Source organism: Lagopus muta, chromosome 3 (assembly GCF_023343835.1).
Source record: "Lagopus muta isolate bLagMut1 chromosome 3, bLagMut1 primary, whole genome shotgun sequence".
NCBI classification, from domain to species: domain Eukaryota; kingdom Metazoa; phylum Chordata; class Aves; order Galliformes; family Phasianidae; genus Lagopus; species Lagopus muta.
The window spans coordinates 29,973,887-29,987,328 of record NC_064435.1 but is presented as its reverse complement, the minus strand read 5'-3'; the positions used below and the strand labels follow the sequence as shown (position 1 = coordinate 29,987,328).

At 35.4% G+C, this 13,442-nt stretch overlaps 1 long non-coding RNA gene across 1 annotated transcript in view; it reads right to left on the bottom strand.

Moving 5' to 3' along the window:
- Window positions 1-3,904: 3,904 nt before the first annotated feature.
- LOC125690389 (uncharacterized) overlaps window positions 3,905-13,442 on the bottom strand; it is a 31,842-nt gene continuing 22,304 nt past the window's right edge. The window contains exons 2-3 of the long non-coding RNA XR_007375657.1: window positions 11,236-11,381; window positions 3,905-9,643 (exon numbers count right to left, since the gene is read on the bottom strand). This is a non-coding gene — a long non-coding RNA (uncharacterized LOC125690389). The remainder of the gene's footprint in view (window positions 9,644-11,235; window positions 11,382-13,442) is intronic.

Here is a 13,442-nt window from a genome sequence, read left to right as displayed (position 1 = left end):
TCACTATAAATATATGTAGTTTTCCTCACCACTTGCTGACTCAGCTTCACTTGTGGTCTGAAGGATGAAGTCATATGGGTTCTCCATATTCTTGGTTTAATTTGTGCTGGTGAGAGGAATCAGAACAGCCGTCATCTCTGGCTTGTCCTTGTTCAGTTGTACTGCTATGCAAGACAGAGCATAGAGAATCCCTCCACTAGTCAGTCACCAGCAGACTCACCTTTTGAGTTGGCATACCCAATTGTTACCTTGCTCTTCCTACAGTCTACAAACGAAGGGGTAGGAGAGGAGGAAGCAGCAGTGGTGTGCAGTATGTTGACTATAAATAACTGGCAAACAGCTTAAGAATGAGTACTGACTGGCACAGGTAAACCTGCAACCCAAGTCAGAACTGGAGCATAGTCTGACTTCTTGACTATATCTCTTCCCAGGAAACCCGTGGAAATAGAGCTCAGAGAATTTTGCTGATTTTGTAATCCAGTGTAACTGATTGTGGTCTTGTGGAGGGCTCTTTGAATACACTGGGCACCTCCAAGAAGCAGAAATTACAAGTGACATAACTTTTTACTGGAGCAGTTAAAAGATCATGGTCCTGATTTTCATACTGACATTGGGACTGTAACTATTTTACCGGTTTCTTTTTAGCTCACTAATATTCCCAGGTAATATTCTGATCTAGGATGCTGTTAAAACACAGTCATAGCCTGGAAGAAATGAGAAGGAAGCAGAGAATTACTTGACCCCCAGCACCTAACTAATGAGTTCACTCTTCCAGCAATCTTTCTCATTACAGAGGGAAGTTTAGTTTTACTACTGCCCCTTCTGCTTCTTTAGGACATATACTTGGAAGGGTTCCTGCTTCAACTCTTCTGGCTTCTTAAAAACGACAAGTATACACATCATTCTCTTGATAAACTCTGAGTGTGAATAGCTTGATGCACACATTTTTTTAAAGACCTGATTTTTGATGCAACAGGTTCTAGTGACACTCCTTTACATGAAAAGCTCTTGAAAATAACTGGCAGGGGTCTGGGGAGACAAGTGCTCAGCACTTCGAGGTAATGCCCGTTATATAGATTTAGAAGGATGGCTACTGTCAAAGGACCAGCCACAATAAAAGAATTATTTCTACTCACATTTCGAGAGAGAACATACTCAAAAATATAATTATTTATATTTATATTTATTACATGTAATAGATTGCATCAGGCATGTAGGAGAAAATCGAACATATCAAACTATGGAGCCATTGAATGTCACATGAAAGAATGTGGTTTAGTATAAACTCTGTCTTTGCTGTGAGCCAAAACACAGGTGCTTATAAACCTAAACTTATTTCACTACTTTCAGAAAACTCCTTTCAGATAAATATGTAATAGCATAGCCTTTGCTATAATGAACAGATTAAATATACAGAATTTTCTGAAGAGAATCCAAATGCCAATGTGTGTCCCTCATGCACATGCTTAGTTTGGTATTTGTTGAAGGAAAGACATACATAGGGAACAAAGCAAGGTACCCTTGATATTTAGCTATTTATTTGCCTTCAGCAGGATGCTTGAAAGGTAATAGAAGTAACCCTTAACCTAAAATAAGATTTTGTAAGTAGTGAGAGTTCTGAAAATATGTATATATATTTATTAATAACATTTTGGAAGATCATATGTAACTTGTACCAAACACGTGGAAGGAGGAAAGGCAGGAAAGGAATTCAAAGGTACAAATAGTACCAATAAAAATAACTAAATAAATAAATAAAGAGATGGAGACATAATAAAAATTAACTGAGAGGAGGACAAAAGAGAACAGGTCTTAACCTCTGTTGATGTGCCACAGAATAATCTGACCTGAGGAAGCGTGGTCTGATTTTTAAGAGACCAGTATTTATGAGTGAGTCAGAGCAGCTCAAAAGTAAGGTAGGACATCTTAGTACAAAGCTTATCATCCAGTGACTCCTCTTGCTTTTATTGTCTAGTGGAAACTGCTGCATCTCTCCTCTCCAATGACACACAGCAACAACTGGCAAATGTTTTTGCACAGGCTGTCAGATACTGTAACTAGGATTGTTAAAATGGAAAAAATTAGTTTATATGGCAGTTGATATGGTATCCAGCTACTGCACAAGCAAGTCATTAGTGCTGTATTTTAACAAAATGAGATTGTAATTAGGTGCCTTTGATTCTACAGGCAGAATGAGTTGCACATTTCTGGCTGCTGTTCCCAAAGCGTGACATCAGAGCAATCAGCAATAGACTGTCATTCTCTGTTCAGCCCACATTTTTACTCCATTACTAACTCACAACTAGTCTCTGGGCAAGACTAGATTCTCAGTCATCAGTGAGCAATAAATATCTCTGCCAGGGTTGATAAGATTTCACAGACACGTATAGTACTTTTTATCTTGTTCCTGTTTTTCAATTTCACAAGCTGTCTCTGTGTTGAAGTTGTATCTGGATTGCTGTTGACTTGTGCCTGCTTTGCCTCGGTAGGAGCTAACAGTCCCCCTTTGTTCTAGCTGCCTTGACCAGAATAAGACAGAATGACTTTCTTTTACTGCACCAAGTAGAAAGATTGTCCAGAATAATCCCAAAACCCAAAATTTCCAGTTATTGCCATGACCCTATATGTCTTGACCCTATATGAGTGCAGACAAATAGGGTAACCTACTTCTCAGCTTGGGCTGTGGTCAGTGCAATTCAGTTGTAGAATAGGGAAAACATGCAGTTCTGTGTTTTTAAGTTACCTGTACTCTCTTTCTCTTGGAAACTGAACAGAATCTTACTATTCCATTGACTTTAGCACTTAGAATAATTTCAAAATTGAGTCCAGAATCTGGAGCTATACATCCCAAAATGGAGATTAATGACTACATTCAAGAGCTATTCCCCAAAATATGTGGTATTACCATAGGACATAGCAAATGATGTGTGAAATGAGACACCTTTGCCGATTGGCAGTGCACAAAGAGGATAAAGAGAATGACATGTAATTATTACTGTGCTATTAGCTGCGTTATTCAGCCTACACAAAGGCAGAAATGTCCAATAAATTCAAAAGATTTAGGTTATCATTTTTCAAGAATAAATTTATTAGAAATTTATTTTTAACAAACTGCACCTGAACTTTATTTTGGACATGAGAGGGGTCCCAAAAAAAGGGGGGGGGGGCATTTTAAATTAATCCCCTCAAAGGTCATCAGCTCATTCCCCTTTAATTTCAGAAACTCGGGCAACATTCAGGCATACCAGGGTAAGGATAGGAGAGTAGCCATGATGTTCATAAAGCTTTGAGAGGACTGTGGACGTACATTTTTCTGTCAACGTAACAGATGCAATACTACCTCGTACAGAAATAAATGAATACAAGGCATGTCTGCCAAAGCACAGATTAAGAATTAGTTAAAAATCATTTTCTAACTTTATGAATAAAATTCTTTGTGGAAAACTATGGAGACTACATCACCCATCTGACAAATAAAGTGCTAGTAAAACATGTTAAAAGTAACTGAAGACAGTGCATACACCAGGGCCCAACCCCAGTGTTGTAAGCTTCTTAAAGAAAACATCAATAAATTCAAAAAGCCCCTTCATATTTTACAAGATATATGTCAGAAAAATCAGAATCTCTCCAGTTCTGGAATATGAACAGTATTATTATATGAACTGCTTCACAAAGGTGAAATGAAGTTACATGTGCAGAGCAAATTGAAGAACAGTAATTCTTAAAGTTTTCTTTTCTACATGGTCAACTAATTTTTTTATCTTTCTTTGAGTTATGCATCTTCTAATGGTTTAATTGATAAACACACAATGAAAGTTTGTTTTATGATATTTTTATTAAGAAAAAAAATCTACTACATTGCATTAATGCTCATAATTTCAATTCATTAAGAGTTGGTCAACAGGCGATCAGAATATACCTTAAAATGAAAATTGTTATTGACTCTTTTCAGCGGTCACCAGGGATCAGCTCTAGGCCCTGTGCTGCTCAGTATTTTCAGCAGTGATCTGGAGGTGCACTGGAAATTACCATGTTAAGGATGAAAGGCGGGTAAGTAGTATATAACACTCGTCTCAGGGAAGAAGAGATCTCTTAACAAGTTAGGCCCATTAAAAATAACAATAATAAAAAAAAAAAAAAAAAAAAAAAAGAGCATTTTGGAAGTGATGAATACAAGCTTGTGCATCAATACAAAACAATTTCACTCCCCCCCAAAAAATGGTATATTGCTTCAAAATGCATCAACTCTGCAAGGATTTATGGGGCATAGTGTACTAGCAATTCAACATGACTACCTACTGTGAAACTGCATGAACAGAGCTAATATAATCTTTGAATCCTGATGCAACCATTGGAATATTTCCCATAGTTCTGTTGTCCATATTTTAACAGAAATGGTAGAAGGAAATAAAAAGTTGCAGAACTTGAGAGAGAGAGAAAATCATTTTCTGTGATTAACTGATTATCAAAAAAGAGGATTGGGAGCAACTTGGTTAAAGTTTATAGGTCATGCGAGAAATACCTATATCCAAATCTTATTTATCATGAAGGGAGAATAAAATAACAGCTCCACCCACAAAAATTCTGGGGAAAACTGGCAAATCAGATGTAGAACAGTTTTCTAATAGTGAAAATAAATGTTGAAATGTATTTCCCACAAATTGTAAGTTCTTGCTATTGGTATATCTTTAAATTATGATACGAGTTAGAGTTTCACCAAATATTTGTTGCTTTTTAGTTAAATAATAGCTTTATGGTGCTCCACACTGGATAAATCAAAAAGATTAAGGATCTTCAACAATGCAGCAAAATAGCTGACATTAGATTCCAGAAATCCAAAACACAATAGAAAAAGAATGAAAAAAATAGAAAGAAATTAGAATGATCTATTAAAAATTACACTGTCTGAAGATCTGAGGCCTGACTCGGGGCTTTTGTTATACTTGTAAGCGAGGATCTCTGACTCTAGACCATATGCTCTACTGTGGTATGTATTGCATAGCTATGGAAAATGTCTTAATGTAGGTATTTTTCATTCGCATAAATTGTCTGTAGGAATTTATATCCCAGCTGGTATGATGTTATACAGAAACAATATCATGTGTTGTTCTGCAAGCTGTGCATATGTTTGGTTTCTGAGGCCAAAAATCAGGATGTGGTTTGAAGAAAAGTAGGAGGAGTCAACTAGTAAAAGTGTTATACCATATGACAACCTCAAAAAAAAAAAAAAGAGCCTATCAGTTGTGAAAATATATAGCAGAAGCAGAGACTGCCTTTCCTGCAATAACTAGAGATCTGCTGTGCATATGTGCCCACTCGCATACCACTGCAGTTCTGAAAGCACAGCATTACAACCTGTTGTTTTGTGTAGTCTAAACATCCATAACAATACAGCAAAATCACTGTTCATAATGTAACCAGATACTTTGTGCCAGTATGGATTTTGATATATTAGTGACCAACCTAGTTATTAAGAATACAAAATGGCTTCCATGTCTGAGACAGCAGACATGTAGTATGACAAGTCATACTACATACATAGAGGTCGATCTGTAGACTTGTGGATGGAGAATAGAATTCTAAAAATCATCTGTTAGAGGGTAATGATCTGTAGGTTGCTTTAGGGCATTTTAGAGACGTCAGAAGAATAGGACTAATGACTTGGAAAGTAACCAACTTCTAAAATGTTTAACATACCTCTTCCTCAGGTCAGTCATGCACCTGTTCAAGCCTGAAAATAGTTTACTGAAGAACCTAATATGACCAAGTGGGAACAATTTTTTTTATCCCTAAGTTAATATAGTAAGTCCCCACAAGTATTTTAACTTGTCTCAGAGATTCACAGCAGACTGAAAGCAAACTGTTTCTATCTCAGTAAGTATATACGATACAAGAATTGAAAAAATAATAAAACGTAAAGAGCTTCAAAAGCTATTTTTTATATTTGTCTACATTTGATATATTAGCTAGTTCAAATAGTAGGAAAACTAAGTTTCTTGGGGAAACCACAGCATTTGTATTTCCCTGTTTGTTTTCTACATTTATTTCTTGAAGTGTGTTGAAATTTTTAAGCTCCATATGAACACAAACATTTAGTAACATTAATTTCTCTAGTATGTTCAATCAAGTTTTCAGTAGTTCCTTTTTTTTTTTTAATTCCATGTTTTCTGGCTGTATGATTAATGTAAGTAAATAAGTAATCATGAGATGGAATGAAATTCTGCTTCCTGAACTTACGTAAGTGCTGCAATTAAAGTAACTTGAAATAGTAACATGATTAGACTGTACGCAGATTAGGCATTTTCACCACTGAAACACGAGTCCAGAAGATGCCCCTTAAAAACTTAAACCACGCTGAATTTAAATAAAGGTAGGTAACACATGAAAGGTTATGTTCATGGGTTACTTTCTGTTTTAATCTTTACCTCACCAGCAATCCTAACATATCCTTCTGTATCATAATAATACAGTTATAATGTAATAGTTTCTCCTTTTTTTCTGTAGGACCCAATATCTTCGATGGCATCTGACAAGCATATATCAGTGATATGACCTGCACTTCTGCTGTAGGCTGGTGCTTAACCTGGCAAATATGCAGGTAAAGGACATCTGTGTCACTTTGCTGATGATCTCAAAAGTAAAATTCTGCATTCCTAATTTGGATGTTCTTATATTTTGAGCCTATTTTGGGCCTATTTTGAGAGTAGGCATCGATTCCAGTATTTTCTGTAGAGATAACTTTTAGTTTTATATAGGTTTTGTACAACTTTCACTAATACCCTGCTGATATCCTTTCATGTAGTCCAAATGTGCAGTCACCAAAATTATTGAGAGGAAATTCACAGCGATCCAAGTCTTGTCTTGTTCTTTCAAGAAATATTCTCTTTCTTTATTTATAGAATCTGAGAAAATCTACAGCAAATACACTATTGTACCTATAGTCCTCGATAACTGCAATGTGTGTGGCTAATATGCCCATGTTGCAGAAGAAAAATTTAGGTTATGCCAGAAGCACAGTGCAAAATATTCTGGGCACTTCACTGTCCTTGTTGCTCAAGTACAAACCAAGGGGAAAGTATTGTTTCTTTCTAAATAATTTTACCTTGGCAGTGTCTACCTCTGCTCAATCTCAGAAAAAGCCCATGACCATTTCCTATGGATCTTGGAACTGAACAGCAAACCACAACCATCAACACAGAGATCTCTGTGCACTTTCCTTCCTTGCAAAATCTTCTGTGAACTCAACAGAGTTGGTGGTTACCAACTGATGCCGGATTCTGTAGCCTTGCCAATGTTATGTTTAGGAATAACAGATAGTGTAACAAACAGAAAATGACCAGGCTCTTTAGAATTAGTGTTGAAGTCCTGCTGTCCTCACTTCAGGATCAGTTCATATGGTTTGATGAACCTAATATCTGTTTGAGAATGGAGTACTGGTGTGAGTACCCAGACAATATATCTCAACTTATTGCTCTCCAAAAGAAAGCCAGTTCCTGCCCATGAGACAACATGAACACTGTGTGAAATGTAGCACAGTAAGTGGAGATAATCAGGAGAGTAACTTCAGAAGCACAGTCCTGATCTGAAGACATTTATGTATATGTCCACTTGAAAATATGATGCAACCAATTTTTCTCTGTTTATCTTTTCTAGATAACCTCTTCAAGACTGTGGTATTATCATTACCAGTAAGTGTTACTGTACTGGAAAATATCAACTTGTTTATTTATGGGGAAAAGCTACGTCATTTACATATTATTTGACTCAATCTCAATTGCTTTAATGGTAAGGAGTCTTCCAGTAATATCATTTAGCAAACAGGCTTGAGATGTTGGCCAGACAAAGATGTTAGGTTTATTAGCTGAAATGGGAAATACACGCCATGCTAAGTATGTTTTTGTGATGGTGACAGAATTCCGCTGATCACAGGACCTCCTAAAAGAGAATTTTTTATTTGCAGAAACCATCCTTCCTGTCAGTCATAGGAGACATACATATTCCAGACGTGATACCAAAAATTAGCTCATTAAGCAGTTAAAAAACAAACAACCAATAAGAAAATGTATCTCAGAGAAGCTTAAAGCTGCCACCACCACCTGAACAAATGAGCTCTTTCAAGAGGTGTAGCCAAAATTTTCTTCTATCTCAAAAACATGAAGTTTAACAGGCAACTTTTAAGTACACTGTGACACACTTTTCTATTGTGTTGTGAAACGTCTGAATATTGCACAACACTAGACTGAAGTAGCCGTAATGCTTACTTCAGCTTGTTACTTACAAGCGGGAGAACTAAGAGAAATTAAATGACCCACACAGTTTTGCTGTGCAATAGCAGCATAAGCAGCCTCTGAGACAAGTCCTTCAGTCTACCCTAATCACCATGTCAAATGACAGCTTTCCTCTTTTTGTTTATAAGTTTTAAAGTTTAAGTTCCAAACATTTTTAAGGAAATCAACCAACTTGTTTGTTTGTTTGTTTGTTTATATGTTATCCTTATTGTTTGAGTTGCTCTTGTAGTTTGGAATACAAAGATATTTCAAGCTGCATTTATTCATTTCTGCTGTATAACCTTGACTTCTCAGTGCTTCATCTCTGAATGAATAAAGGCACTATTTGTGCTTTCTCTTAATATTACCATTCATATATCTTGGTAGAGAGTACTTTTGCTGATAACAATACATTTCTGGAAATCAGACTGCTTGTTGCTAAATTCAAGCTCACATTCAGGAAAATATGTCTAAAATGGGGTGGGGGAAAATGGCAGTGCAGCAATAAACAATTAAATATTTGCCTAAATTCATAAACAATAATGTTAATGAAATGCTCAGTTGAAAGTCTGATAAAAACAGTAAAGGATCAGTCATTACAGGAATCAATAGTTTTCTCTACATCATAAATTCTAAAATCCTAACCAATTAAAAGTCATTCCTCTTCAGAACATAAAAATCTTAAAGAGGGTCAGAGATTTGTCTTGCAATCTCTGATGGTCCCTTTAAGTAATCATTCATGGTGAGGAATGACAGCAGCATCCCATCTTCAACGTTCCTCTGGTAGTACAAAAATCAGATCATACAATAAGAAAAGGAAAATAAAAGAAGAAAGCAACCAATTAAATGCTTCTGCCCAAAATATGTGCTTTTTCCTTATAGACTTTTTGAAAAACTTAGTGGTTTAAAACAATAAGTAACAGAGAGTGACCTTTGAACAGCATGTTCTGCGATTTAGGCATGTAAATAACTTTTCCTCTTCGAACTTGAGAATGAAGGCTACAGTTTGCTCTGCCACCACTCATGGGGCTTTGTCTGATGACACAAAGGTAGGAGCTTTGAGTAAAATGGAAATGTCAGTTGCCAGAAGCATAACCGTGAGCAAATCCTGGTAAGAGAGGTCTCTTGGCCCATCACAGGTCGCCTGCCCGTGTTTGTACCTTTCCTCGCGGCGGGGGCTGCTTCAGCACTGCTGCTACTGTGCCAAATCTCAAGTTGGCAATACAATTCACAGTGTTTATGCACATAATTAGAGGTGAAAGAAGCTTTGAAGTACACAGCTTGTTAAATTCCAGTAAATAAGTTACTGAATATTTTAGGAGCTTCTGACCACACAGTTCACAATTAGCATGCCCATTTCAGCATTAAAAAGGTACCTAGGAAAAGAAAACGTGTGTATAAGTATAGAAATATCAGAATAAAGCACTTAGAATAAATAATTAATACTAATTGAGGTTATGCAACCATATATTTTAATCATCAAAGATGACTAAGGCTACAAATTCTACTTTATTGACAGGGATGCATTTCTTAAGTCACCATTTAAAATGGATTTTTATGGCCTGTTTTAATAATCAAGAGGCAAAAATGTGCTGCACTGCATGGACATGCCGAAGATACGAGTTAAATGACCAAGACTGCTCTCTAGCTCCCTAGGCAAAAAAGCAATAGAACTGTTATCGAGGCAGAACAAAGAAAGAGATATCTTATTATCTCTGTAAATCTACAAGTAAAAAATATGAGAAAATGTATCAGTTACTCTAAACAAGAAAAAAAAATTAACAAACTCTCAGTGCTCACAACACATTATGAGTTAACAATATAAGTCTAAATAAATAATGATCATCATAGTTCTGCTCCATAATGCTATTTCAGCAAAAGTACTCCCAGGAAACATGTTTTGTATCTAAACAAACATTTTCTCTCTTCATCTTCATCAGTGAAGACACTTTCTTCTACTTCACAAGATTATACTTTTACTAGATTTTCTTCATGTTCTTCCATAGACTACTGACCAAAATTTTTTATTAACAATAATACAGCTGTGATTTAAGAGCTCTTAAAACTGCTTAATATTTTAAGAAATATAGCCTAAAACCTTTTTTCTATCTAGTGGCATGTGTCAACTATGTGCAATATACAATGAAACCTGATTTTCATATATATTCTTATTCTACCACAGTTGCACCATGAAGTTTCCTTAACAATACAAAAACATGTTGAGACATGATTCTGCTGTAAATAGAGTAACTTCTTGTATTTCTGCACTGGCATGAGAGAAGGTTTCATATTCTTATACCTTACATACATTTTCTTCCCTAACAATGCTGATTTATGAACATCTCTGAGGACATAGATTCTAGGACCAAGAAAAGTGGACAGAATATCAAGACAAGATGAAAATTGCAGTTTTTAGCTACAGCATACTCAGAAAAAGAAAACACATATTCAAAGATTTACTTAAGCGTACATATATTTTTTAAAACTACTATTTCATAAATAATTATGATTTTATTTGAAAAGTGAGTAACAACACTAAGGTAATTTCCAACCAGCAATAAGAATTTGAAAGGTTAACTTAATCCAATGCAAAGCAATTTGAGACCAGAATATTCCTCAGGAGGATTTCTACAGTGATTATTTGAAAATAGCACACACACACACACAAAAACAAAACAAAACAAAACAAAACAAAAAAAAAACCCCTAAAGATTTCATTTTTAAAACATTCCCAAGAGAAATTCTGGCCATGAAAGATGGAGAATGTTAAGCAATAGTAACTGAACTTCTGTGAAGTAAAAAAAGGAAGCTCCGACTCTGTAGCTTTCTTATCTGATCTGGAAAGATTCCCATTCATAATTGGAAGACTTATTTATTTGGAATTGAACATGTAGGAGTCTTTCAGATCAGTGTGAAAATATCCTACAGTCCTCAAGTTTCTTATTTTTTGTTTCCATCACTCACTTACCTATACTATTCCATGTTGATCTGTTTATTCCCACATGGAAATGACCAGGAATACAGTGAGTCCACTTTTTCTTTTTTTCCTTAAGTTATCCTGCATATTTTTGGATCAGGCACATTTTTGTTTAAGACTCTATATCTTATTCGCATCTGTCAACAAAAAATGCACATCGCAGTCACACACCAAGGCACAAGTCACAAAATTCACAGAAAAAGTAAAAGAAATGATATTTATGTCATTTTGGTAGTCAAGGGAGAAAAAGTGTCCCAGTCCCTCTTTCTAAAAATAATGCTTCATACAGGTGTCAAATCTGTATTTCAGTGGACTTTTGAAAAGAAAAAAGTTGTCATTTATGGAAGCTGCTTCCTGCTATTGTAATTAAGTGATCTCCCTTAAACCACACAGTTCGGAAGTCCACACATCCACCATAACCATTCTTAAATAAATAGGCAAAAATTATCATGTTAAATCTCTATCAATCTATCTGATCTATACGAGGAAAACACACATAAAACTCTCTTATGGTCAGCTATACCTACCAAAAAATGAATTGAAGGCATTTGCCACATCTTAGAAAAAAAAGAATGAAAAAAAGGTACTCTTGCCACCCTTAGTAATGATAATCTGATAAATAACCTCATGATATTTTCTTAAGTCAGACATGTCTAATAGAGATGAAGTCACTAATTAGGGCATTGATTCCACACTGCACTGCAGTTGCAATGCAACCTCCCTTTCTTTGACAGGTGCAATATGTGGGTGCAAATTTCTTGGCATCAGCAATCTTCTCTTTTGCATTTACATTGCTAAGCAACGTCATTACTTTGATTGACTTACATACAGTACTACACTTTCACCTCTTAGGTACAAAAAGAAAACATTGATTCTGATTTCAGTGCCACAGTTTTACAAAGATGCAGTCTCAATGAATTAAGTGCACTTACTCCTAATTTACAGTCATGGAAGAAAAATAGTTTTCTTAATTACCCTCCTATTTAGAAAGCTCTAACTCTTTTGAATAAAGCTACACTGGTCTAGAACTCACATCATGGTTAAGGGCACTGTTACATGTATTTTTCCACAAGAAGATGGCAGCTCTCCTCAAAGTGTAATGTGAGTTAACCAGGAAAAGGTGATTGACTGATTCTGAGGTTAATTGCTTGTTGGCATGCTAGAAGGCCTATGCTAACAAGTGCTGCTTATAACTAACAAGTGCCAATTATTTCCTTATATTCTAGTACACATTATGTTATGCTAGGCACTATGCAAACATTCAGAAAGATCCAGGCATCTTTGCCCTGATCTGATGAGCTAATAATTTAAGAAAAGTATGCTAGCTACTGAAAAATTCCTTAGTGCATGTTGCTAATCGCAAATGTAGAAATCTTTGTATTATGCTATAACGTGGAAATACTTTTGTAAAGTTGTCAGTGTGCTGAACATATATCCATAAGGAAAGTGTAAATAGTTGTCCGATCTTAAATTTGTTTTCCTGTGTGGGCAACCAAAATCTTACAAAGCAAACAAATACTGTTTATTATGTTATGAGTATTATTAGAGGTCAGTGAAATCTTTAAAAGTGCTGATATTTGAATACTGTTTCAACATCTGTGTGTGAAAAAAAAGAAGTAAATAAATTAAAACATTATTTATATATAATTGGTAACCAATGTACCTATGATCTTGACAAATCTTACCACCTAATAGGTAGATTATTATGTAAAATATTGCCAAATATTTCTATAATGCATTCACCTCGGTTGAAAATATGCTGACAGAACTAGAAAGTGTAACATAATCCATTGTTAAATTGATCTTAAATTTATAATTTTGTTCCTGAAGCATCAGTAAATACCAATTTTAATTGCATTAATAAAATGTGAGTTATGAAAGAAGAACTGAACTAACTCATACAAATTTCCAGTATGATAATAATGATTTAAAATAAGATTAAAATGTAACAGCTCCTAAAGAAAGAGGAAGTTAATGTACTGAAAATAATAGTGTGAAGCCAGCCTGCCACCCACCTTAGACATGTCAACCACCTGGGGTCAGTGGGAATGAAACAAGTAGAAGTTGACCTGAGAAGCTGACAAATCCTACCAATGTTTCAGGCTTTCTGTGCAAGAAGTCTTAGGGCACTTGGTAAAACTGTACACCTTATCTGTTACTCTTTCTCTGATTTCAAAATAAATGTAAGTAATGACATT